The 27,555-nt window shown below is 39.2% G+C and overlaps 1 protein-coding gene across 2 annotated transcripts in view; it reads left to right on the forward strand.

Moving 5' to 3' along the window:
• Nucleotides 1-267: 267 nt before the first annotated feature.
• lingo2 (leucine rich repeat and Ig domain containing 2) overlaps nt 268-27,555 on the forward strand; it is a 248,052-nt gene continuing 220,764 nt past the window's right edge. Inside the window, exon 1 of one of the 2 annotated variants that reach the window (XR_004105613.2) lies at nt 268-935. The gene's annotated coding sequence lies outside the window, so the exon portion shown is untranslated. The remainder of the gene's footprint in view (nt 936-27,555) is intronic. The other variant, XM_031303352.2, reaches the window with a different exon arrangement.

The raw sequence follows: 27,555 nt of genomic DNA on the forward strand, positions 1-27,555 counted from the left end.
CCTTTCTGTCTCACTTGGCTGGCAATGGCAGAGGAGCAATTGTGAAAAGCCATAGCTAGAGATGTACGTATCTGTGTGTGTATGAGAGAGAGAGAGAGAGAGAGAGAGAGAGAGAGAGAGAGAGAGAGAGAGAGAGAGAGAGAGAGAGAGAGAGAGAGAGAGAGAGAGAGAGAGAGAGAGAGAGAGAGAGAGAGAGAGAGAGAGAGAGAGAGAGAGAGAGAGAGAGAGAGAGAGAGAGAGAGAGAGAGAGAGAGAGAGAGAGAGAGAGAGAGAGACTGACTCGCCTCGCCTCATTCCGCTGCTTTCTCAGCATCCATTCTGTGAGACCCCATTCTGGAGAGGAGAGAGCTACCTAACAGGCAAATTGGAGGAGGAAAAGAGGGAAAAATCTATTGAAGAGGGAGGATATCGAGGAAAATAACACATAATCAAGGCTCACTGGCATCCATTATCACCTCTTGTAGCTTTGGAAGAGGTGTCTGAAAGTTTCTGTCCGGGGGGGACACCCTCCCCTCGTTGTGGGGATGAACAGTGGATGCTGAATTTCATTCCTGAAGGCAGGAGGAGAGCTGTGAATACCGGCTGGATTCACTTGCAGTGGAGCTGGTAGTGCGCACCAGAAGAGATCAGTCTCTCACACACGCATTTTCCAGTAGAATACATATCATTATTTCACTGTGCCAAGGTGGAATATCAGGCAGAAGCCACCCAAAAGCAAATCTCCTGAACCAGGGAAGTAAAGGGGAATGGATTATGTATAGAATCAATGAAGGACATCCTGTTCAAAAAAGTAAGTTCTAATCAGAAAAGGCTTTGAATTGGGTTCTGATTTTGAGAGACTTGGAGGATTTTTGCAATTTTTTGTTGTTGTGGAGCAGCACCAAGCTTCAGACAGCTCATCTTGTGGACTATAGGGTTCTGGATGGTATTTCAAGGTAAGGACAAAACCACGGACTCTTGTACTGTATATAAATGGCACCCTCCGGGCTTTTGAGAAAAGGACAGATTAGGGAGTCGAAAAGCTCAGCATGAAAGATACAGTGAAGTGGGAAAGAGAGAAAGGAAGATTAAAAATGTGTTAGTCTTAGTCTGGACTGTATGTCGCTAATTTTACAGAAAGTCCAAAGTTGGGATAAATGTCCTAATAATACGATAACATGTCACAGGGCTTACGGAGAACATGATTGTTTTTTTTATGGCTATTTGAAGGCTACTCCCCTCTGCAGAGAAGAATGTATGTCTGTGTATTTGCATACTTATGCATGTGTGTTTGCTGAGAGGGGAGATGCCTGTCTGAAAAGCAATTCATCTCTTTGCTTCCTTGGTACATAGCGGTTATCACCAGGGGAGGCTGCTAGAGGAAGGGGCATAATTGCGGTGACTGTTTGTTCTCATCTTTGCAACAGCTAGTATCTGTGAGCTCAGAATTACTTTTATACAGTAGCCACATTTTAAAGGCTGCTCTGACCCTTTTATCTCTGCTCATAGAGAATTGATTGTGTCCAGTATAATCTCAGATGCCCTACATTATAGATTCACCTTCAGTTTCTATGTATATGTAAGTTTGTCGGTGTGATTGTGTTCCAGCAATACATCTCTTTCCATGCCTCTTTATCTCTGTTTTTTCTCGCTCTTTCTCTCAAAATGGGAAAGTGATGATACAGTCATTATGTCTGCCGGTTGCTAAGTTCCTTTTCAGATGGAAATTAAGACTTGTGACTGTTTTAGGAGACGTGTACAGACTAAGAGACAGACGGATAAAAGGACACTAGTGTGTTCTTTTTTCGTAAGAGTGAATCTGCTGCCCTCTTGATCAATACCAGACAAGTGCAAGGCTACCTCCTTTTGTAAAGTAACGGTTGAAATATTTATGATTGCATGAGCACCCTGTTGGTCCACTAAAATATTTAAAATAATTGAATAATAAATAGCCTGTCTAAGCTGTCAAAGCACAGCTTTGGCCTGGGCAGATGATTATAATGGCACTACCTCATGTAACATGCAAAATAGTGACCATTAAACACCTTTACCTCTGAATATAAAATTTTCAAAAGAAGTCTCTCCTCTTGCAAAACATCCACTGGGGGGAAGTGGAGCCTGATGGGAAGTTGATGACAGCTCCTGTGTGTCTGGCGTTGACTGGCTAAAGGTGGCTCAAGTCGGCAATTGTTCCCCTGGATATGACGTTTGATTGCAAGAAGCTGCTAAGAACAAATAGTCTCTTGAAATCACATTTAGCATTCAAGCGGCGTAGTGTGTAATTGCTTCCTCTTGAAAGGGATGCAAACATATCATCTGCTCTGCCTGCTGCATTCATTTAATCTAATGAGCTACATCTAAAATATGCATACATCAAATATGCGTATTAGTGTATACATACGTGTGTAAGAGAGCGTAAAAGAGTGAAAGAGAGTTTCTGAGTCTATCTGGTATCTGCGTGGGTGTGTATTTGTCCAGAGCTCTGTGCTTCATCCCTTTTGATGTTTTATTGAGTGTTAACCATGGTAGGACTGACGCATTGCCTCTGATATGGAGTAGCATGGTTAAAGGAAAGCACAAAGACCGACTTTGCTCTTCCTTGTATTTCCTTTAACTCTGAATTAGCAATGCTGCTTCTGCCTCTTTCAGCCCTTTTGGATTTAATAAATTAATTTGGTTCAGGCACTGTATATGTGCAATAGTGCGAGACTGTGTGTCTTTGTGCTTGTTACATCTGTGTCTGTGTGTATAAGCAAATAGGGTATATGTGCACTGTGTGCATACAGTACATACATTGTGTGTGCTCAGATGAGTGTCTGCCTTTCTGTGTTGTATAATCCCCTTCTCACTGTGTTAAAGGCGACATACAATATGCAGTCTGTTTTTTTTTTTCTTCCATTTCTGATGTTGGCAAAGGAGTCAAAGACGATTTTCCGTGATATAATGCAGCCACTAAATCACAGGATGGACAGAACAGATGGAAGGAGCACTCTTCTATCTCGTGATTATTCAGTCCCATTGACAGCATGTTCCAATGGGGCAGAAATCTGACTAGGAAACAACTTTGACGGCAAAAATGCTGGGCTTTTGATTTATTACTCACAAAATAAGGGTTTGAATCAGTGTGCATGCATACCAGTAGGCACCTGAAATCTGACACACACCTTCTAAGTGCAATAAATCATTTGCAATCATGTGTGCCTTTTTGGTTTGGTATCAGTAAAATATCAGTCAAATATAGAAGTTGCAATTCAGGCCTAATATCCTAATACAGTATAAGATTTTTATATTGCCAGTGGTACCATGAGACTTCACATTGAGTAAGGATTCATAGATTTGAATATTCCATGAATATCACTAATTGATATAGCTTTTTTAAATGTTATACCTCATAATGTGGTTAGCTTTAAGGGAGTGGTGTGGTGTACTGTTAAAAAAATCACAGCATATCGAATACAAGCAAGTGTACAGTGTCTGGAATATCAGTGCATTGTTTGTTGCAATGGTAAATGTTCACTAAATTAAGATATCTCTTGTTAGTGACGGATAAAATTCTCTTTATTAAAAACAAATGGTGGCCGGGCTAGCTCGGTTGGTAGAGCAGGTGCACATACGTAGAGGTTTGCTCCTCGATGCAGCTGCCGTGAGTTCGGCTCCGACCTGCGGCCCTTTGCTGCATCTCATTCCCTCTCTCTCTCTCCCCTTTCGTGTCTTCATCTGTCCTGTGAAAATAAAGGCCTAAAAATGCCCCAAAAAATTATCTTAAAAAAAACAAATGAGACAGAACAGATAATTAGAATTTTTCAGAGAGATAAAATCTTTTTAGGGGCATGTCTCAACTTCCCTCTCCTTTTATAGTTAAGGTTTAGGTGTATCGAGTTTGAGTTTGTCAAGTTTTTTCAAATGTTTTAATTACATATTAACTTTTGGCTATCTATTGAAAGGAGATAAAAAGTGACAATTACACAAAATGGCAGAACATATTTGATACTTGATATGCATTTTAAGCTGTGAAAAAATGAAGCTGATTGAAATTAAATTGAATGTGTCCCAGAGTCGGTTGCAATGCAGTGGTATCTTTGCACAGCCATATAAAGATCTTTTAGGTTCAGTTTGTAAAGTGCTCCATGAATATATAAGAAAATAATTTACTCAGAAATAGTTTGTATAATATGTAGGGTTGGGTACCGAGACCCGATGCTAATATGGCACCGGTGCCTTAACGACCAGTATCTACAAGCATAGCAACGCGGATTTCGGTGCCTCATTTCAGTGCCACTGATATGCCTGCGCTGCTCTCTGATGCTCCGAAACGGACGTTAGAGGCAACACAAGCATTGCTGCACGTGACGCTAGTTAACACTACACTCGACAGCAGCTAATGTTAGCTAGCTAGCAGCTGGATTAAACACGGTTAAAATGCTGACAGCTAAACAGTGTGACTGTATTTCACTGTAGAGGATCCAACAGTGGGACGTTAGCAGTGTGCAGCTGCCGTTGGAAAAACAACACAGACGGTGCGTTCACTTGAAACTGGTAGCCTCGCGGTGCATTCAAAGTTATTGTAAAATACCCTTTTCCCATTTGGTCGTTGTTTTTGTTGTTCAACAGCAATTTACTAGTGAAATACGTTATTGTTATAGTTATTACTATATTATTAAATCATTGATTTTGAACATATGGCCTTAGCAATAAACAAGCCGTTCTTTAATGTTGCTGACTGTTGTTTAGTACCCTTCTTTTTTTTTTTTTTTTACTTTCTTTAAAAACTATCGGTTCAGGCACCGTTTAGGCACCAGCAACGTTTTAAAAGTATCACTTTTGCACCGGTATTGGAAAAAAACGATACCCAACCCTAATAATATGTTACATTGGTGTATTATAAAAATAGTTGTACCACAGTGTTTCAAGATATAGGTTAAACACTTAGTTTGTTGTTAGAGGACAGATGTATAGAGAGCTTTGTCAAAAACAAGGCCTGTACCCAGGAGCAGAAGAGCATATTTTTAGCCTGTCCATTAAGGACATGGAAGAAAAATCAATGATCACAGACTGAAACACTGGGTTTCAAATTTAAGTTGTTTCCCTCTATGACCTTTTGGATACAGTTGGCAATATGCACTTTGCAAATATCAGATTTTAACTTGGTAAATGAAAGAGTCTCATAGATGTAATTGAAAGAAAGTGTTTGTCTTGTTTTTTAATATAATTTCTGTATTTAAATCAAACGTAATCCATAAGGTAAATGATACATTCATACTAATTATTCACTAGTGTCTGGGTAATATTATTAGTAGGAGTATTTATTTTACAATTATATTTTGCAGAAATCTGGCTTCACCACATAGTTTAAGTTTAAAGGCTAATAGTGTATGTGTTATTACCTTAATACCTTATTTTCAATGGAGGTCTGGTCAACTGGAGACCAAGCCGTGAACGGATGCGACTGATCTGTTGTCAGCCCCTTGGAATCCCTGATGAGGCGAAACGCAATATGTCCGAACAGCTGGGTCGTTTATGGAATATGCTTACTCATTGTGGTCTACTGCCACTAAAAGGAGGGGAAAAGAATTCTGTTTTAATAGAGTATACTTCACAGAACTATTTTTATTTTAAATGAAGTTCATTTATTAGCTCACCAAACATGTCAAAAATTTGGAGGAAGACCTACTACACTCACCATAATCTTATTAAAATGACAATAAGGGCATAAGTGTTTTCTTTTTTATAAATGTGCATTCATATTTAATGCAGTTAGCTAACATTGTCTCTAAAAGTAACTGAGATAAAACATAGGAGGTATAGCCATGGTTTCTTTTATGTACATAAAAGAAATGCTTGGCAAAAGAAATAAGGACAAATAACACAGTGTTCTGTCTGGTGTCTGTTGAAGATGTGATCAGCTAAGTGACTGCTGGTGGCAGTGTAGCCCTTTTGGGTTATAGTAACCAGGAAGATGCTGTCTGGAGCATGAGGACTGATCTACGAACAGCTTTCATTTTCAGTGACCTTGTTGTCTGTGTCACTTTGCAGCTTGACCTTCCTGGGCAAGCTGCCGAGGGCAGTAAGTGTCGTACCAACTTTGGAAAGTCCCTTTTTGTGTGTGTTGACAAGTAGCATTAGTAAGGGTCAGGGGTAACGAAGCTGGCTAAGAATAGGGGGCAGAGGATATCGCACTATATGGCAGTTGAGATAAAAAAAGAGGAAACAAAGTATTTTGGGCTATCCCTCTGAAAAAAAACAAAGATCAATTGTCCTCAAGCAGTGTCTGCAGCTTTATGAAGACCTTATGTTATAACCTCTATCTTAGCGTCCCTCATAGGTTACATCTCTTTACACAAGTATTCTCCTAAACCTAGCCAGCACATAGTTCAGACTGCAAGCATTCAACGTGCAAACTGCGTTTCTTTCTCGATTATAATCGGAGACATTAGAGAATGTTATCGTTACTACAAGCTCAGTAGTTATAAAATATAGGTTTGATCTAAGACAGTGGTTCCCAACCTTTTTTCCTTGGCTACTTATGTCTAAGAAAAGCTGAGCCCCCCCTCCGAAACCGAAGGTGAGGTAACTTTCCCTTACTTTCTTTTTTGATACAGAGGAGTTATCAGCACTTTTACGTTTCTCCGCCATGTTTCGTTCATAAAATAGTGATGCTGTGGCGGCAGGAAAAACGAGGATGATAGCAGCTAGCAGCTAGCAGCTGACCTGATGATAGCAGGGTCCCAGGTTAAGAGGTCCCGGAGGTTTGGCCTACTAAGTAGCCTGCCTACAAGTTTAAGCGAGAATAAAAATATATAGTTTTTATACAGACTTTTGTATGCATTATATAGTCTAGCGTATTATCATAATTTGTTTAACATGTTTAACATTTTTTACCTCAACCTCAAACCAGATAAAGACTTGCGCCCCCCCTGTGATCTTTGCCGCCCCCCTGGGGGGTCCCCGGACCCCAGGTTGGGAACCACTGATCTAAGAGTTGGTGGTTTTGCCCTTTTTAAAATAATTCCTTATAAATGAAGACTAGGCTTGGATATCGTTTTTTTTTTTTTTTCAAAACTGGTATACTTGACACCAGACCCTTCTCAGCTGTAACTGAGAGTGGGTCTGGGAAAGCTTCATTCGCGGCCCAAGGGGTGTCACCAACGGACGCCGCTCAAATGCCTCTGGGCGCAATTGGATAGTCCTTCAACCAATCGGACCAACGATCCGGGTGACGTAGCAGTTACAGTGGCATCAACGGGTTGCTGCGCTTCGGTGGCCATTATGTTGAATGTAAACAAAAAGCTGCTTGCCGTCACTGCGCTATCGTCATCGTGTAAAGCCCACCTCAACGGTTGTGATTGGTGCCTTGATTTGGAAAAATTGGAAATGGGCTTGAATGGGCTCTTGGCCAGACTGACTTGCAGAGCAAATCTCAAATTTGCCGGAAGTTCGTCAGGGTTTTCCCAGGCTAGTGCCTGAACTGATACTGAGGGGTAAAGTACAAAATGACATTCGGTGACATTAAATAATTACTTGTTTATTGCTAAGACCATATGGTCAGATTTTAAATGATTTATTTAAAATGTTATAAGAATAACTTATAAAGATAACTTTTTTTCACGAGTCAATTGCTGTTAAACAACTAAAGGAAAGCCACTAGATGGCAGAAGGGTATTGTACAATAACTTTGAATGCACCATGAGCTTACGATGTGCAATTGAACACACCATTAAATTCCGTCTGTGTCATTTCTCCGACAACTCTGACTACAGCAGTGGCCATGGTGCAGCTAGGCTACACTGTGTCTTTAGCTGCAAACTGTTGTACATCCCGGTTTTGGAATCCATTTGAGTCATACAGTCAAACTTTACTCTCTCTCTACACTGTTGCTGTCAGCATTGTAACTGTGTTTAAGCCAGCTACTAGCAAACGGTAGGCTAATGTGACTGCTGCCCATAGACAGTATATAAGAGTGGACCAACAGATCCCGTTGCTCTGGACGGAGACCAGTGAAGGATATTAGAAGCTCTTTTCCGGTGAGCGCCGAGCGTTACTGCGCAGACTCCAACTGAGAGAGACGACGTAAATGTGACGTGAGCAACCTGTCTGAAAGTTGTAAGTCTTCTGGTAGCTGTGCTGAGAGAAATTTCAATCATTCCCAATCTTGCAGAGATGGAGAGCGTAGGTATATGTAAGGAGATAACATAGGCACAGGCTAATTATTGATCACTAAAATGCTAGTTAACATTAGTAATTAAACTTAAACAGCTAATGTAAGTCGAAACTGCCTGCGAGCTTCTCCTGTACTATACGGTAATTCCTCTACTATGCGACAGTATGTCGCGTGGTTATGACACAATCGTTAGCCTATTTTTACAAAAACGTCTGCTACGGAGTCATAACGTGAGGTACAAGGTAATGGAGCCTTTTATACATTGTCGTGTTTCTTTAGAAATAAACAATGGACAAATAAAGTCTTTAAACGCTTCAGATGTAAAGTTTTTCGCTGTCAAAGTGGCGTCAAAATGAATGGCAGTCAATGGAATGCTAACGGGGGGTGAGTGCTTATTAGCATCAAAATGGCGCCATAGGATCTACAGGTTGTGAGGAGACGCTTACCCCCTTGCTGCTGCCAAGTGTAGTGTTAACTTAATGCTTCTGTTGCCTGTAACGTTGATTTCGGAGCACCAGAGAGCAGCGTAGGCATTTAAGTGCCACCGTAATGAGGCACCGTAATCTGCGTTGTCATTTAGTCTGGTAGATACTGGCTGTTTTAGGTTTTCGGTACCCAACCCTAATGAAGACCTAAAAGGACAAAAAGCATGATTCAGTGTGCTTTCCTGTCACTTTAAGTATTCAAACAGAGAGGTTTTTTTAGAGTCACAAAATGCCTTCTGAAAAAAAACCTCCAGCACCACGTAAGGTTCAACTGGAAAAATATGTGAGAAGTAAAAAATACTTTAACATGCAACTAAAAAAGTCTTATTAGACAAACACATTCTGTATTGTGATAGGTTATATTGTTATACCAATGCTAGATTTTTCCTCCGTAACTTATTACCACCAGCCTACATGTAAATATGCCGACATCCAATTAATTTTTAGTCTCTTGTCTAAACAGAGGAGTGAAGTACATATGTGACATGTACTGTAACATCCTGGTACATAATGTTTTAGAATGCCTCTTAACAGTATGTAAAGGGATATTGTGTCCTTGTGCTATGCATGTTTTTTTTATACTTTGTAATTAAGTTACTTGAGCCACAAACAGGCAAACGCAGCCAAACCACTTTTGTGCCATTACTGACCAGTCCAGTTTTTTTAAACTAATTAAGGATCATTAAATATTCACACAGTAGAAAAAACCTGCCTATATACTAATAGCAAGACAAGATTGATACTGGTTCTTTTTCAGCAAGGCCTATGTTGAAGCCATCCATTTTATATTTTGCCTCCATCAGCCACTTTAGGATGTCCTTACAGCGACTTTGCCACCTTCATCCTTTCTCTGCACCCTCAGTTTTCAGCTGTGAAGCAGGCTATTTAAAGTATTGACCGCCGAAATGCTGTGTCTCTTCTATCAAGGTGAGGGGCTACTTACATATTCAATTCTTTGTGTGTGCATTGTTTTGTTAAGCTTGATCTATAATCCCATTAAATGATGGGTATTGGCAGAGCAGATCAAGGGTTGAATATCAAGGCTAGAAATTATTTATTCAGCATGAGCACCTTTTGCATAAAATTCAGTTAATCCAACATTCATATCAAAGCATACATATTTTAATGGATTTTGACAAGATCAAACTTCACTCATTTGTTGATTTAAAGATTCTCAGTTAAAAAAAATCTTTCAAATATTAGCCAGACAACAGTTTGAAAAGAATCCTTGAGCTGTGAGCTGCCGAGCTAGTGCCCAGAAAGGTTAGGTCATTACATATGCCACAGTATCCCCACTAATGCTTCACAGGTAGATCCGTATATGTCAGAGTGTAGTCTTTTCATTGCAACAATAGTAGAAATGTCAGTACATGGATACCTCCTCTGCCTCTGAAGGGACTATGGACTTTCTAAAAGCACTTGTGTCTCTTACATTGGATAAGCTCCAGTAACCCTGCTTCTGCCAGACTATGGAAGGCTCTCAACAGGACACTGGGCCTGCACTTGTTAGTGCAGGTCACTGATCCTGGCCTCTTTTGGGCTTACAGCTGGTATAGACCAAAGTACAGCTTGGATGTTTGTTAGTTGCTTATGCTTTAAGGAGTCTGTGGGGAAAAGAAGGAACACCTACTCACCTTAAAACCCCACTAAGCGCTGAAGACTTTTGTTGTTTAGGGGGAATGAAGTGTCTCGTCGCCCAGGTGTTGTTGGTTCACACAGTGTTGTGCTGGGTCTTGCGGATGAGTTTTCATCCCCTGGTGGGAAAAGGTTCCTTGTGGAAAGAATGTTTCAATCTGGAAGCACAATTAAATATTGAAACTAGATGAAAGAATACAAGAGAAAAAGAAGGAATCCAGAAAGGAGATAATGGTTCTAATAGTATACAGTAGTTAATTTTTTTTTTAATAATTGATGGCCCTGCTTTTTATTGAGTTTCAGAGCCTAAATGTCAATCTTGACTATTCTACTGGTGTGAAAGATGACAGGCAAGATGACTCAAGATTAATTTCTGTACAGGCACAAAAAGCTCATATTATACTTGCACCATTTTATGAGGATAGTAGTGACAGTTGGCTGCTATCCAGTAAGTGCAACCAACCCAATTCCGTAACAGCATTGCTCCTGAACTCCCATATGCTGTAGTCACTTCCTTTTCTATTTCAAGCTGTTGTATGGACTGCCAATAAATTGGGAGGAGGGGCTGTGATTCAGTGTTGTCCTTTTAATTTATTGCGTGCTTCTTTTTTATAGTTGTATAATCTCAGATAGCTGTCATTTGTGCGAAAGCTTTTAGAGCCGTTGTCATGCCATTGGTCCTGGGCTGGGGGACATACTGAATAGATAAGAACTCCTTTCTCCTCTCCCAGCTTCTCTCCCGCTCTTTTTATCGCTGCAGCTCTCTCCTTTCCTCTTCTTAGTCTGCTCTGTGTGTAACCAGAGGTTTGACTGTCAAGTGGAAGTTCTAGACATTTTGGAGTCTTTCAGGGAGGCGATGGAGGTTCTGACGGCAGCGCATAATCTTCTGCCTGCTGCGGTTTTACTCTTGTTGCATTTTGGTTACAAAGGCATGTTGTCTGATGATTCAGTTGCTTGTCTGGAGCAAATGTGGGCTATTGTTTGTGTGCAAGACTGTGTGTTTGCTGGTTTATAGAAAGCTATTGATTAGATGGAGAGAAAAAAATGTTACCGATTTTGATACCTGAACTTACATATCGGCTGATACCGAGTACCAATCTGATACCAATGCATTCAAAAAAACATATATAAGTATGTTATTTTTGCCACAGCTGTATACTACTAATTCTGAATGGATGTGATATGATTGCTATCATTGTTGTATGGTCTGGCTCAGGTTAAACCCTTTGTAAAACATTAACAAATACATACAAAGAATGAATGCCATATAGCTTTATTTTATTATCTAGTTTGTCAGTCATAACCAAAAAAAATAACAGAAATAACATAACCTAAAAAATAACAGAAATAAAATGCTTTAGCAGTATTTTTTTCTTGGCTAAATTACGTGGTATCGGATCGGTGCATTGACCCACGTATTTGCCGATTCCAGCATTTTAGGCAGTATTGATTTCTTATTCTGGTATTGGTATCGGAATAACTCTAGTTTTAGGGAGTGAGTATTACAAATTGATACAATATAGTGACTTGTCAGTATGTCGTAATGTCTCCTTAAATCAGTTATAAAGAATAATGTGAAAAAAAAAATCATTGTTTGATTATTTTTATATTTCACTGCAGTAGTGATTGCATGGTCTATAGCAGGGTTTTAGCTGATGGTATTATAATACTGACTCATGTGATTAGCTGGTGATTTGCTTTAGATTACCGCCGTCAATATTCTTAATACCCCATCACTTAAAATATGTCACTGTAACCCCTTATGTAGTAGTTATTGCTGATCTAATATTTAAAAATGTTTGGCCCATTCAGATTGGCACATTAATCAGGTATTAATAAGCTTTTATATTATGTGGTTGTGAATGTACCCTTAGCTGTTGCTAGATTTAATTTCCATTTTCTGAGTTTTGAGAAGTGACTTAAAAGATTACTGATCCTGCGAGCCTTATGTCCTCGGCCAGATTGTTCCAAAGTCAAGGGGCCCTTATAGCAAAAGCACCCTCACCCTTAGTTTTAAGCCTTGACTCTGGAACAGCTAAAAGGGCCCTGCCAGTAGATCTAAAGCTACAAACTGGTTCATACGGGGACAACCTCTCTGCTATGTAGCTAGGAGCCAGACCCATACAGTAGGGGTGTAAGAAAAAATTGATACACTTGAAAAATATTCATGTAAGACAGTGGTTCACATTTATGTTGTGTTTAAACCCCCTACCGCTAGATGGCTATGCTGAGACACACCACTAGTGTCCTTGCCTAACAGTGCCTAGCAGTGCCTGACTTTTTGCTAGAAGCTAACAATGTAGCTATGGCTGAACTTTGGCCTACTTTAGCATATAAAAATTTGCTCACTAAGAACCTGTGAACCACAGTCCCAAACTGGCAGTTTGATTTTCTATGTACTGAATTGTTTACCTAAAGTAAACTTCTTTGACTTTTATGAACATCATGTCTTTTTTTTAAATATTAGTTTTTCTAAAATTATACTTTAAATAAATCCCAATATATCGCCTTACGCACAGTATCGAAATATATTGCAATATATTGAATCGTGACCCATGTATCGTGATACATATCGCCAGATTCTTGCCAATACACAGCCCTACCATACAGGCTTTAAAAGTGATCAGCAATATATTAAAGCAGCCATATTATGCTCATTTTCAGGTTCATAATTGTATTTTAAGGTTGTTCCAGAATAGGTTTACATGGTTTAATTTTCAAAAAACACCATGTTTTTGTTGTACTGCACCGCTCTCTCTCACTGCTGCAGATCCTCTTTTCAGCTGGTCTCTGTTTTAGCTACAGAGTGAGACCTCTTTTCTTCTTCTTCTTCTGTACTATCTTTGATTGCACCCGCACATGCCCAGTAGCTCAGATGTAGATCATGTCAGCTAGCTAGCTCCATAGACAGTAAAAGAAAGGCTGTTTCTACAACTTCGGTCAGTTACAAGGCAAGATTAGCTGGGAGACTTCTAAATGAGGGCGCACATGTAAGTAGTTCTTTTGTAGATTATGGTGAACTTGTGTGTGTTGTAGCAGTGCTTTGCTATTGAGAACGAGGTAGCATGCTAGCGTTAGCATGCTAACGCTAACACTACGAGCTAATGGTTGCGGTTAGCCTGCTCGTTTCGGCTTGTGACGTCACAAGCCTTGCCGATTTTGAACAGCTCACCCAGAGACTGAAGGCAGGACACATTCAGAAACCGTATCTCACTCTAAACAGCATGGATGGATTTTTTTCAAAGTTTGTATGTGTGTGGAAGCACCAGAGACACAACATAACACCCCAAATCCCAGAAAAAGTGATTTTTTCATAATATGGGCACTTTAAAATCAACTATAAAACAAACAGGGAGCCAATGGAGAGAAGCCAGGATTGGGTTAATATGATGTTGTCTGTTAAAAACAGTGAGAAGCCTAGCTGCTGGGTTTTGCACCAATTGGAGGTGAGAGAGTGACCTTTGGCTGATGCCGGAGAGGAGGGAGTTGCAGTTGATAAATGCATGAATTACTTTTTCCAGGTCAGAGCGGGAGAGCATGGATTTTATTCTGGAGATGATTCGTAATTGAAGGAACCAGGACTGTACGACCATCTTGATGTGGGGATGGAATGTTAAATCTGAGTCAAATACAACTCCCAAATTTCTGGCAGTTGGCTTCATATTGGCAGACAGGGGACCAAGGTTACTCTCAATGAGACTTGCAGGATTTGGGGGATTGAACAGTATGATTACTGATTTTGAGTTATTGGGTTGAAGAAAGTTTTGTGACATCCAACAGTTAACCTCGTTAAGTTTAAAACAGCAGCTAGGCTTTCTGAGTTGTCCGGTCTCAAAGGAAGGTATATCTGTGTGTCATCCGCGTAACAGTGAAAAGAGACGTTGTGATGCTGGATGATATGGCCTAGCGGAAGCATGTAGATTGAAAATCGGGCGTAAAATCGAACCTTGCGGTACACCACAGGTAATGTTTCCTGTAGATGATGAGTAATGACCTATGGAGACCAAATAGGTTCTTTATAAAAGGTAAGAATAAAACCAGCTTGTAGTGCAGTATCCTTGATGCCAACCCAGGATTTAAGGCGGTTGATTAAAATAGTATGGTCTACTGTGTCGAAGGCTGCACTTAGGTCTAAAAGAATTAAAATTGAGCTCTTACCCATGTCGGCTGATAAAAGAGGTCATTAGTTACCTTCAGGATGGCCATTTCTGTGCTATGAAGAGCTCTAAAACCAGACTGAAACTTTTTGAATATGTTGTTATGACATAAAAGCTAAAAGTTGGGTTGAAATCACTTTCTTTAAAACTTTTGATAAAAACGTGAGTTTAGAAATTAGTCCAAAATTGTGAAGAACAGAAGGGTCACTGCTTGGTTTCTTTAAAAGAGGTTGGACTACAGCATGTTTGAACAAGGAAGGGAAAATTCCACTTGCTAAGGAGCTATTAATGATTAGTAAAATACTGGGCCCAACCGTATCAACAACCTCTTTGAGAAATTTAGGCTGCAGGTAGTGGGTTTCATCCGGGATATTATATCAGATAAAACTGACAATGATACCGGATTAAAATTACTAAAATAAGTAAGACTGTAAGAGTGAATATGTATCTACTCACAGAACTGTGAGTCACACTGTATAAAGGTCTCCACTAAATGACACATGCCAGCTGGATCACAAATGGGTCTATATATCCCACGTTAAATGATGCAGGCTATGGGATATAAATGACATTACATGCCTTTTGTAAATAGAATTGTGAATAACAGCCCCACAGCAACTACCTCTCTCCTGCCACCCTTATAATGTGGACAACGCATAACATAGAATAAATGTATATGTCCTCAGACATTCTCAACACATGTAATGCAAATTCAGCTTCAGCTTTAACTCTACTTGATGAGCTGGGAATTAAACCTCCAAATTTAAACATTGACCTTTACTTCCAAGTATACAAGCGCCACTGCTATTGTCAACATGTGTAATACCTATCCTTTGATGCCGACACGGTCACTGTGAATTATAAATCAATGAGCATGTATTAGTGTAAAATCCCCCAGCACTTGGGGCTTTGCCTATGATGGAAGAATGAAAAGAAGGGAAACAGGGGCACCTCAGGGTCTGCTGGTTACAGCCTGGAGCTCATCCATACAGATACATAGACATAGGGGGCTTACATAGCATTGGCTTTGAAAAAAGCTTTTTTCTTTCTTTCTGTGTCTGTGTGAGCGTGCTTTGATTAGCTATTGAGTTCACTTTTGCCTTATTTTGCCACAACCACCGACACATTTGCTGGATATACCAACCAAACTCTTCCTTACTTCCCTGGAGTCAACAGGCACAAGCGGGTAGCCTACAGGAACAGCCAACTTTTGTGTAGGTTTGCCATAATAACTTTTACTACTAATAATGTTGATGCCTCCTATAAAGCAACTACACTAATAAGCCTCTTTCAGGTGTGTTTCTGAATGCTGTTTTGCTTTATATTTCACCTTTTCACGGTTTCACGGTTTGCTGTAAGCTGTAAATTCACCACTTCTAAGCTTAAGTCAAAAGATAACGTCATCTCGCCTGACTGGCAAAGCCTCTCTTCCACCGAGCATCTGCCTCCTTCACCCTGGGTCCAGTTCAGCTGCCTGTACTCGTGGCTGACATCTTCACCGAGCGCAAGTCGTAGTGGAATGATTTTACCGCAGAGAGCAGCATTAACTCAAGGAGCACTCTGAAAAAAAAAAAAAAAAAAAAAAAGAGTGCTCTTTGGTCCCAGGCAAACAGCTTCTTCCTTTACTTTTCACCCTTTCTCTAACTGGGAATGTTGGTATCAGAAGTAGGCGTACTTAAAACGTGTTTGATTTTTTCTGAAGTAGAACTATTAATACTGTACAAGTCCTGCATTCAAATGTTTACTTATAGTATAGAGTGAAAGAGAGGCATTATCAGCACAATGTACTTACATTTACTTCATGTCTTTTCAGAATTTCATATAGTGCTGGATAGTTTCATGAATAATAATGCATATTTTAATTGTGATATTTTGTGAGTAAAATCTGAATCTGCAACGTAACCAGCAACCTTTCATGCATATTTTAAGTGCTTTGGGGGGGGGGCTTCTGTATTTGGGTTACAATGAGTTAGAATAGTTACATATTCAGTATTCTTCATATGTAAACATCATAATAAATCTATAGCTAATTGGGCCTCTTTTACCTCAGGCCCCCAGGCAGTGGCCTACCCTGCCTAATGGTAAAGTTTGATTTTGGTGTATTTTTCCTGTGAACCAGAGTGTATTTCGGTGGTACAGTACTTCTGACTGTGATTAGCCGCGACTTGGGTATGTGATGCAACTATGTCATTGCAAGTGTATAGCTCAGGACCTGAGGAAGCACACTGTCGAGTGTTTGGATGTTGTTTAGATCAGCTGCAAGCTGCAATTGCACAGGCCAAGCAAACGGCCCGTTCCAAACAGGCACGTTTTGAACGGGCACTGTACACATCACATAAATCTGCTTCTTCTTTTTTTGCAGAGAAAGCTCAGGTCTCTGCTGCAAAGCTCCTTTGAAATGTAGCACATGTATGTTTACAGTGAAATTGCCTCATGCTGTATGTAAAATATAAAAAAAAATATTTGGAAAGAAAAGTAGCAATATACTGTTTCATTATTTCCAACATGAACTGTATCATTAGTATGTAGTACACTGTATCTTAAAGTGGTAGGCTATGACACTGTTCAACTTATTTACCATGTGTAAGTGTACCCTAAAGGTATCCCACAAACACCCACACGGACCCAACACACATGCATAAAGACTTAGACACATAGAAATAATAATCATTTAGATGCTATGAACATGTTAAGATGCATTATTTCTAGAAGCACTCAACATAAAGTAATAGGATTATTGTACATGACTGCATCTGGAAGCCTGTTCAACATGTTTGTAAGAGAGGGAAACAGTTCAGCTTTTTTCAGCTAATTAGCAACTTAATGACCTGAGACACTAAAATGCTCTAAATGCTCAAACAAAATCCCCACATTTATTGTATTGTTTTGTAATGTGTATGGATACACGGAAAAAGAATGCCCACATACTGTAAATGTTCCACATGAGGTAAACTCAGAGGCAGGTTGCATTTGATGATCACACAGTTACTTGTTTGCCATGTAGGAAGAAAAATAAATGACTTTAACAGATTACTACAGGGGGTATATGCAGACGATGCAGATGCAGATTTGAGAGACTTGAGAGGTCTTGAAAGAACTTTCTGTGCCCATAAGTAATGACATGGCACATTGTATACAGTGGGATTGAGGAGTACATTATCTTGACAATTACTGTTCTGTTAGGGGATGAAAGCCTTCTATCATGCTGTTTCGTGACCACTGCCTTTGGTCCTCAGGGTTGCCCATATACTCAGCGTCCCTTGTTTCCTCTCTTCCGTTGCAACGCCAATCTATTCCATTACTGTTTGTGACGCACTACTTTCAACTGTCGGGAGAGGGAAAAAAAAGTGCATAAATAATGTATTCCTTGGGTGTATCCACCCCCAGATCAATGGCAATACAAAGACCATCTACAAAGACGGTTGGCTCAAGGCCATATTTGATCACTTCCACTGCGCACAATCACTGCTCCCTTTTTTGTCAGCCCACTGAGACTCAATTATTTCCAAGTGTTAGTAAGCTATTGTTGAAAGAATGCAAAGTGAATATTTAAAGTTGGTGAGGGGAAGAAAAATCTTTGAGACATGAAAACCGCAGATGGATGGTAATAGTGAACTGTTCAACAGAGAGAGGAGGAGAAAGAGGAGAAAAGAAAATGATGTGATTCCTCATAGGGATAATGGGAAAAGACCAGCATCTGCTGTGTTCATACAATACGACAGAGAAAAAGGACAAATTACAGAGCTTTGATGACTGATCAGGTAATAGCATTTAACCCATCAGTAGGAAATGAAGTACAACAGAGATGGACTCTCCTACCTAGGGAGGCCAAAAACGGTGTTTGGCGGGCTAATCGACTTTAACACCGAAAGCATTGCTCAGTGTTGTTCCGAAGGTGAACCAGAAGGGGTAATATAAACGACAACAACCATGTCACTGCTTTTAGGAATGAAGTCAGAAACGTCCAAACGATCCAGTGGATATTTATGGTGAATGAATACACTAAAGAAGTTAATGTGCAGCTTTGTGATCTTAGCAACAAGTTTTTTTTTTTTTTTTTGATTGATTGAAATTTGTTTTGAACATGTAAAATAAAACAGAAAATCAGGTCATTAAGAAAATAATAATATAGATAGCATAGCATAGATACATAATAACAAACACTTGTTTTTTTTTATTTCCGAAAAAGAGTGGTAAGAAGTATACACTTATTCAATCCCACCCCTTCTCCATAAATCATTAATTAATTTACAAATTTTCATAATTTTGTCATTTTTATTTTTTAAACTCTTCCAAATATTTAACTTACCAAGCATCTTAAACAATACAATTTATTTCTCATATATTCATATAAATTGTATATTATACTTTTTGGCATATTTATTTATTTTACTCAAAAATACTAGTGACAGCTAACTTCTTACTACAGAAGCACAGATTTATTTTTCCTCTCATATCCCTTGCTGGGTTTGTTCCTTCCTATCCCAGATGGCTGGGCTCATAGCCCAAGATTTTCACCATGAAAAAAAATATATATATTTTTCAGTTTTCTTTTTTTCTTTTTTTTTCATTTCCTACAGTGCAAAATCTTCACTCCTTCAGCAAGAATGGATGGTACATCCGATTGGCACTGTACCACCACTCTGGCTGTGCCACGGATAATGAGTATTTGAAGGGCAAGGACTCACTAAAATTAGATCAAAGGTCTGCACTCTATAGGCATCAAACGGTGGACAGAAGTCATGCTTCAGCACGGGTAGTGCCATGCCTGTTCAGCTACTCAGATGTCATACCACTGGTAATGACTGGATCTTCTTGAGACGTCTTTTGATGTGCAGTTCCCGAGTGAGCATATTTTTATTTCATCAGTCTAATTTGCATTCCAGACAATATTTGAGGGATTAAAACTGTGTAGCTAATCAGCAACTGTTGCAGTACTGATTCTGCAATCATCGATCAGTGTTCTTTGAACAGTGGCACAGGACAAATACTCCACCTGCTACAAGAGTCCTTAGTCACATTTGAGGTTGTTTTTTTTTAACTTCGGGTACCTCCAACTGCTACATGTCATACCAAGCTTGTGCTGAAACTGGTTAGTATCTGTTTTTTTACCTGAACTGAAAAGTGCAGTGATCTTTGCATGCAGAATATGGAGGGAAAGATATTTCGGTATGAGAAATGCACACAAAATGTACCCCTGTTCCCAGGATGACATTTAAATGTCTAAGGCCTTTATTCATTTCCTTTTCCCATATATATTCTATTAAAATAGGTTAAGTCTAGGAAGAGTAAAGACAGTTTACCTTTTGGACTTAACTCACTTTCATCAACTCCACATCAACATGTATTACAGAAGAGAGGATTTGTTCAATGTGCTGTCTGACTGATATAGAAAATGAATTCCATTTTGTTTTCTTTTGCCCTTTTTACTAGGAACTGCACAATACTTTGTTTAGAAAGATAAAAACAGATTGATTTTGTAAATATATATAAATAATAATGCACAAAGACAAAGTTGGCTGTTCACATATGAAACATTTAAATTAGTTTTATACTTGATGGAAGAAATCAGGATTAACTGTAGGTATCAAGCAGTACTTTTCCCATTTACAGTTCATTTAAAATGTATCTACACATGTTATTTGAAAGACTATAGAAGTACTTATAATGTAACTTTTTAGTTTTTTATGTATTACCGGATGCATGTTTTGTAAGATAGCTGTGTCTTTTAATCCCATGGGATGGGCCAGATGCTTGGCATGACACTACGCTAAACTTAACTATTACATTTAGGTCACCCCATTTTTCCTCAAGCAACAGGGCTCTCAGCAGTGTTGTAGTCAAGACCACCTAAACCGAGACCAAGTCATCACCAAGACCAGAGTGTATCGAGACCGAGACAAGACCAAGACGTTGAGGGGTTGAAACCGAGACAAGACCAAGATCAAATCAAACAACTGACACATACAGTATATACACAACTAGCTAATATGTTTAGCTAATATTTGCTAAATCCCTTTGGGTGAGGGTTGAAGAGATTTCTGGAGAGTTTTGGTACAGAGGCAGATTGATAACTTTAGCTAGCTATTTTCACTAGCGTCACTTACACTTACCTTCTTTATGCTTCCTTACTTAGTGCAGATAAAAATGTTGTAGTGTTACATTGCAGAATATACACACTGCTGTGTGTTTTTTTTAGGGGTTTTGCAAATAAACTCTTTAAAAAATATATGATAAATAAAATGTATAAAATGAAATTTTATTATCAACGATTTGGCTGACATCTCCCAGACAGCCAGAGCGTCTTCTCCTGTCACCTACATTTACTTTGGGAATTCATGTTAAGGGGGTGGGAACGGGGGTTAAAAGTAACACATTTCAAACTAGAAATTTAGTCGAGTTATTGTGTAAAAGTGTTAAGACCAAGACTGGTCTTGAGTACTACAACACTGGCTCTCAGCTATATAAAAGTACAACAATAAAACAAAAAACTTTTTGAAATGGTTATAGCTAAAGATGACAAATAAAGAGTCGAAATCACATACTAAATGCATGTTCTTCATTTGATAAATAATGGCAAAGGAATCAGCTGAAAACTGGATAACAACGCAATTTAATTATTTGATCATTCACATAAAAACACAAAGATGAGACGTGATCTTAACCTTGAAAGGTTAGGAGAAGCAACTGTTATCTTTGAGTAGTGTATACAAAACCAAAATGGAGAGAACTGAACAAAGTATTGTTTCTGAAGTTGAAATAATGCCTACTGTGTTTTTAGAATGAAAAATTCTTATATAATTATCACTTTGGTTTATCATCCACTCAATTTACACCTCACTGTAAACCACTGACAAAACAATCTTTATACTCATTGAAAATGTGGCACAGATCAGTCAGTTCATGATCAAGAGTCTGGCTCCTATTATCGAAAATGTGATTAGAAAAGCCTGTGTCGTTGGCAGAAAGTGTCTCCTCTTGCCACTGCTGTCTGATAAAGAGATGTTAACATATTAGTAATGGAGTTAACCTTTCAGCATGTTGTATTGGCAGTGTGTCATGTAATCTACACCACCCATTGTATATAAGTGGGTCATTGTCTTGTATTCCTCCTAAAAAGGAAAATGTGGATTGAATACTATTAAGAGGTGATGAATTGACTCACCATCTGGTTTAGCAAGTCAAGCAAACTAAAAATGGCCATTTACAGCATGCATGAGGAAAACGGATAAACAGGCAAAAGGGTTCAGTTTGTTTTTATCCGGATTTCTTGATCAAGCATGATGGAAAGCCACTAACCTGAGTGGTACAGTACACTTCACTGAAAATGTAGTGCTTCACAAGTTTTTTGGAAAATGTTCAAAATGAGTCCTTGTTCACACTGAGCTCAGGTAACCTTGTGTGTAGTGATGGTCAAATTAAGTTTCGCGAACCACTGTCTTTATTTGCTGAGCTCACTAGACGGCGCTCTCTGTTCAAAGAAAAAGGTTAAAGGAATGGCAATTCAGTGCATTTTCAACCCTTTGTTGAACAGAGAGCGCCATCTAGTGAGCTCAGAAAATAAAGACAGTGATTCGCAAAGCTTCATTTGACCATCACTACTTGTGTGTACTACTTTGATGGGGGTTGGGCGCTTTCATTAGATTTTAAGTAGGTCACTGTCTGTGCAGGAGCAGGATACAGTAGATTATATGCCTGCTAGCAAGAAGTACACCTGGGAGATGGGGCTAGGCCTTGGATGTAGACCACAAGCTTTATGTTCTATCATATTTAAGACATTAATCTAGGCCAGTGTTATTACCTTTTTCAAAAAATTCTGGCATTTTGTGACTTTGCTAGTGGCTGTCGCTATGGGCACAACAATAAGGAACACATTTGTAGTTTGGTTATCCATTTTGTTTAAACAAATCAGGCTGTTATACTGTTCTTATTGCATGTGCGGGACTGGAAATTGTTGATTGTTGATTATTGAGATATTTTTTAAACTAAAGGATTGGTACCCCAATAGTGTTACTTACTTATGATATCTTGATACAGGTTTTTATGGTAATTGCCATGTTTGTGTGCAAATGGTTTGTCAAATATTTGTTTGCATATTTTCTTCTGCAATGTGCATATGTAGTTTTGGGAGCTTATGTTTACTATTGCTCCCCACTGTCATATGTGCTATATACTGCATTTTATTCCACTTGACTGCATGACTTCAAGTCTTTCCCCCTGAGATAAGATCTTCCATGTAAGATATCTACTGCAGAACAAAAACATTCAAAGTATTTTTCTCAGAATGGATGTGCATGCCGGCTCCAATACAACCCTCACTGCTGATTTCTAGTTGCCTTTGAGTTTCCCTTTACATTAAGAGAGATGCATGAAACGGCAATCTTCTGCAGGTTCTTCCTGGGTGTTGAAGATACTTTACAGGTGCTTTTTGTAGAGTTGGAATTATTTTAGGAGGCTACCAGAGCGTAATAGCCAAAGGTTTGGAGGTTGATATCCGGTATACTCCCTGTGCCTTTGAAAATGAATGTTCAACTTCCATTTGGGTTTATCTTAACGGCACACTCCAAGAAAGAAGTCGTAATCCCACTGATATTGAGTGAAACTTAGTTGGTACTTTGTGTGTTTCTATACTCACTCGCTTGAGCTTTATTCTGTAGGGTTGATCATCAATCTGTTGTAAAACAAACACATACACACAAATTTACAGATAAATTCACATCTATGGGAAGTTTTCAGTTTATATGAACTGCTTATCATTAGACTGTAAGAGGGAAACATATCCTAACCAGGGTGTTCCCTGCATATTTAGAATGCTCAGGTGCAAATGACGTCGTACTATCATTTGCATATTGGTGAAGTAATTCCACCAATTTGAATAAAGCTTACTGGTTGTCGGTTGCAGCGAGGGGGAGATCACTAAAGCAAAACTTGGAGGAGCGGCTTGTAACTAAAATGAGAATAGCTGGTCCACCTTAGGTCTTACGTCAGCCCACCTTAAGTTGGTAAGCCTGTACGGAAGTTTTCGCTAGCTCCGTGGCTAACACCCTTCACTTCAAACAGCAGTTAGGAAGCAAGACACAGCAACTTGAGTCGTAGCATTTATTTACCGACTGATAAACTGTACAGTACACACTGCACTGCTACGTTCACAGCTATAACGTTACTTTGAACTTCATACTCACCGACAAACACACCTCACTTTTTCTCTCTTTCTCCAAGTTGTCTCCACCGCTTTCCCCATAGGAAAACAATGGCACAGCCATCGCAGGATCACGTGGGGGCGGCTTAAGCTGTGTAATGGCAGGGAAAATCTTGCTAACATGGGGAGAACATACACACGGAAAGTAGCAAGACAGAGGTATGAGCTCAGAATGTCTCTCCCTGTCAGGTTACAGTTCTAGTGTGCAGTCTCTACTGAGTGATTGCCCTTAGGTCTAAGAGGCTTACTCCAAAGATCCTTTGTGGGTGTCTGTCTGTCCGTGACGCTCGAAAGCAAAACTTTGATCTCTCAGCCGCTCTGGGAGGTGGTGACATTTGGCTAGCTTTGACCTTTTGATGCAGTTTTTTGTTTCTGAAATTAGATTTAGAAAGAAAAAAATATATCTTAAGCCTGTTGATAAGACTTAAAATAACTATAACTAACTGAATTGATTTTTATTGAAGTTACCTTGCATTGTGTTTTCGCAGACAATGCAATTTGAAAGTTTCCTTTTTTTTTAATGTAGAATGATATTTAGCAGATCTGTAAATAAAATGGTGGGAGATGGTTTGGGGGTGTTCCCAATTTTGGAATTAGCAAGACATTAAATTAAATACAAAACATAAAATGTTGCTCTAAGTAAGGCAACACTTGTGCGCAGTGGACTTGTAACAAATTAGCTCAATATTTGGGAAAGGAGCTTTCTTATCAACATTAATCCAATACACTTTGTCAAATTCAGCGAATATCTCGTCACGGTCACCTAGCTCTCTATTTTCTGTGTGGGCTGCAAAAAATCCGGTGTTCCTACACAGCCCTGGCTGTGTAAATGCTAAACAAACAGAAAGATGCGCACAAGCCACACAACACTATTCCAGCCAACCAGCAACAGGTGGAGTGTGCAAGCAAGTGATGGGGGCGGGGGAAGAGGGGGGAGGCAGCGGCCGGCCAGGAGTTATCAACAAGTAGAGTTGGCAGAGAAACAGCAAAAGAGGAAAAGGACTAAAGAATACAACTTAAAAAGAAGTTGAAAGACCGGGAAAGCAGGAAGAGCCTTGTTAACATCGGTGGGGCGTTTCAACGCTGAGTAATAACGTTAGCTTCGTTGTTTCACTGTTTGCTGTTTTCCACAGGTCAGTTTGACCTTGTCTGTTTGCTATTGTTTCTGATGGCTGCTCCCAACTGGTTGGCTTTACGGCAGTAGCGACAGTTTGCTAATCTACAACCTATCGTGAGCTAATTTAATGTTTAGCCAGCAGAGACACTAGAGCCGCCTACACTTCTGTGGCAAAACGGCAAGGTAGGGCATAGAGCAAATAGGCAAAGCACAGCGCAGGAACGTTCTGGAATTGGTTGCGCCTTGAAAGGTCAGCGGCAACGAGGTCAAAGTTGAAATAATTTGAACTTCGAGCGCAGTGCTCAGCGGCAATTCCGAGCGGTGCGCGACGCCAACGGTAGCGCTGTATTTGTAGTGGTGTAGTAGTAGAGATTGTATTTGTTTGGCAGTTGAGTTCAAATCTCAACAATCTACACGCAGCATCGCTTATTGCACTTTTAATAAGCTGTTTAGATGTTGCAATGCTTTTTCCAAGAGAAAGCCCCTTCATGCTGATTTGAGGAGTTTAGTAAATAATATACTGTACTTGTAATAAGACAAACACATATCCGTTCACTTGGTAATTTCACTTCATATAATCAGGAAAATACGTTGTACTACCAGACTGCAATATCTCTGCATCAAATTAGCCAACGTATTTCCTACATTGATTATAGAAACGAAACAGGAAGAGGATAATTTGATTTGTTGATGAAAGGGCAATCTTTAAAATGGAATGGGTAAAGAGAGTGCCTGTTTCTTTCCCTCTGACTGGTCATCTGAGCTGAGTTCTGAGCTGTGGTTATATACCAGAAATGAATCCTCTAATGTAACCATTTCCTTATCTTTAGAAATTACCCGACATTAAGAAGCTGCTAAGTGCTTGTGGAGTCTGTCATGATTTTAGAGATATAAATACTTAGAAGAACTTTGCAACTAGTCTACTCATACAGTATGTAATATAGATCTATCAGAGGCAGTGTAGGTGTGTCACTATTGTGAACATTAAAGCAAATTTACACCAACAGAGGAATGTGAGGCGGTTGCCTTGTCTCAAGCTCCTCTTCAACTTATTTTTCTTGTTTTATTCTTTTTCTATTTTGTTGTATTTGTAACTTATTTTTGACTTTTTCGCAACATGCACACCCTCAGACTGATCTCATGAAATGGCTTATGTATGACACGCCAATTCGTATGCCATTATTGGCATGTTATCAAGACGCATACTTGCTTTTTAGCGTGTTTATCAACGCCGTTTGGCCTCCATTGACTTACATTAGCTTGCGTTTGCGTGTGAATTTACGCCGTAGCGAGTAGTATGAAAGGGCGAAATTCCACGTAAAACACAGGACTTTCACCCAGGAGAGCGGGGATCGTGTCCCGCGTGTGACGTTTCCTTAAAGCCAACCCCATTGTTCTTTTCCTAAACCCAACCGTAGCTTTCTTCTCGCGATAACACGTTCTCACGATAACACGGCAAGACGGCGATAACACGCCAAGTGGCGTGTATGTTTACACCCGCTGTATACAGCGTAGACATACACGCGGATAGCTCAAAATGCATACAGATAACACGCCACTTGGCTTAAGAAAGTCAGCGTGTATGTTTACGCAAAGTCATGATACCATGTTGACACCCTTGACATTTGAACAGCTTTTTTAAACTTGAGTATTTTCTTCATGCTACGGATGAAAAATAAGTTGTCCAGTGTTTTGTGCAAAACTTCCTGTCACAACAGCTTCTCACTGCCAGATTGGTTTTATACAAAACACCTAAAAAAAGACAATATAGCAAATGATTAAGACACCAAACAACTTAAAATGTTCTATAATTTAAATGAAAGAGATAAACATCACACATCTTTTGTAATGTTCTCTAAAATGCTTTCAGGACCATAGTAAAACTATTTTGAGTCGCTCAATACTGCTTTTCTTTGTTTTGCAATTTATTTGGAATGCACAATGGCTGCTATTAAGGACATGTTGTGGGTGATGGCTTCCTTCAGCAGAAAGGGCAGTGCTAAATACCTACGTAAGTACTGGGAACGATAACTGGGAATTATCTCTTACTTAAGGTGAAAGGTGTCTAAGCATAGCGATTGGCCAGCACATAGTCAGCCACGAGGAGCAGGACTATTTGTTAATTTATGGATTTTGGACGTTTGCCCTTACTTTGTCTTTTCTCTGTTCTTAGTAATTACGCCTTAGATCACAAATCTCACCTTTTTAGTTTTTCTTCAGTGTTGAGCATGCTGGCGAAGAACTTCAAATAGTGTTTAATGACTTTGTCTCGTGATTGGATTTCAAGAGACTTCCACTATATGCCTCATGACTGGAGGCACAATTTCATCTAAGCCATATATAAAGTTATCTCATTTGTTCAGGCATTTTTTAATAGGTAGGCATTTTTTAACCCCTACATTTGAAAAAGAGTGAACTCAACATTTACATTCCTTTCACTCAGTAAATGCATCTCAGCATTTTTGTCTGATTCCCTAGCACACTGTTGTTTCTAACCAATTACTTAAAAGGTTAAAATATGAATGCACCTGATTAATTCATGGTTTATAAAGCATCAAGTAACATTAGTTTTGCCCCATTTAAATATTTTGGTGATCTATTAAAGAGATGATTATTTGATTAGTTGTGCACTCCTAATAGCTATCTAAATAATGTTTATAGATGCTTTACAAAATATTTATTAACCATTAACAAGGTTTTATAGTAGTCAGATGAAACTTTACATTAGCGATCCAAATATCTTTAATAATTCACTAACCCTAAATTTCATTAGATATGAAGTAGACATTTTCATTGATAACCATCACCTACTTTTTTCAGTATAT

Source organism: Sander lucioperca, chromosome 1 (assembly GCF_008315115.2).
Source record: "Sander lucioperca isolate FBNREF2018 chromosome 1, SLUC_FBN_1.2, whole genome shotgun sequence".
Lineage (NCBI taxonomy): Eukaryota > Metazoa > Chordata > Actinopteri > Perciformes > Percidae > Sander > Sander lucioperca.